Raw genomic sequence first — 1,256 nt, forward strand, 5'->3', positions numbered from 1 at the left:
CTTAGCGTGGTGCTCGGACCTTGCAAGAGCCCAGTTAATGACAGCCTTGGCAATTGTTCTATAATTCTCCTCTTGCAGGATCAGTCAGTGTCACTAAACAAGTGACAAGTTACTTTTCTCCTGGGAAAGGAGAGGTGAGTCACTGGGCTACCTGGCTGGACTGACCTAAATCCTCTTGCAACCTTGGCACTTCTAACCTGTGACTTCAGCCAGTCATTTAATAGCTGTAAACCTGAAGTTTCCAAGTAGAAATGGGCTGGTAACTCCTACCGGCCTCCTGGTGAGATATGCATGAAACAAGGTTGGTGGCACATGTATGAATTTCCAGTGACCTGGGAGGCTGAGGCTGGAGGAGCTCAAGTGCGAGGGTGGCCTGGACAACTTGGTGAGATTCTTTTCCAAAATATAGCCAAACATATAACCAATCAACACAGACGGAGATAAATCCAGCAAAAGCATTGCTGAGTAGTCGTGGCTCAGTGGTTAGGGTGAAAATATCCAGCTGTTTCCTGTTGTAATGTAGGTAGGTTTTCAGGCAGGCCTTAAAACGGCTCCCAAAAGGCTCTTTTAAGCTTCCCTTTCCTCTTTGATAAAAACATCTGATATGTGAGTGAGCTTCATAGTTTATTAGTGTCTGGCATAACCACAGATATTTATTTTACTATAATTCTCAGTTGTAAATCTGAGATTAGGGTGTCATGGGGTTCATTTCTCCTGGGTCTTTTCTTCTTCACTTCTTTGTTTTCCCTTATGGTCTGTCTGTCTGTCTGTCTTTCTTTTTCTGTCTTTTGCATTTTCTTTTTTTTTGATATATATGTATATATTTGTAATTTTTTAGGAAAGGGTCTGCAGGGTGTTCATGGTCTCACTACTAGATCAGATCATAGTGACCTGCCTGTTTACAGCCTCTCAAGAGCTGGGATTACAGGGATGTGACATCACTCTCAGTCTTAGTTGCTGTCTCAGTGTGCCCCAGGGATCAAACCCCTGGCTCATGGGCCTGCTTGCAGGTGCTTTAATCCACTGAGCTATTTGGACAGCCCATGGTCTTTTCGTGTGCATCTGTTGTTCTATCCTAAATCTCTTTTATGGAAAACACAGCAATTGATCGGGACCCTACCTGACAATCTCATTTTCATACAATTACCTCTTTAAGAATTTATCTTCAGGGGGCCAGGGAGATGGCTCAGTACAAAGAGCGCTTCACTGACAAGCACAAGAGCCTGAGTTCAATCCCCGGTTCTGAGAAAAAAAAA

The sequence above is a fragment of the Octodon degus genome, unplaced genomic scaffold, assembly GCF_000260255.1.
Source record: "Octodon degus isolate 3935 unplaced genomic scaffold, OctDeg1.0 scaffold00067, whole genome shotgun sequence".
Lineage (NCBI taxonomy): Eukaryota > Metazoa > Chordata > Mammalia > Rodentia > Octodontidae > Octodon > Octodon degus.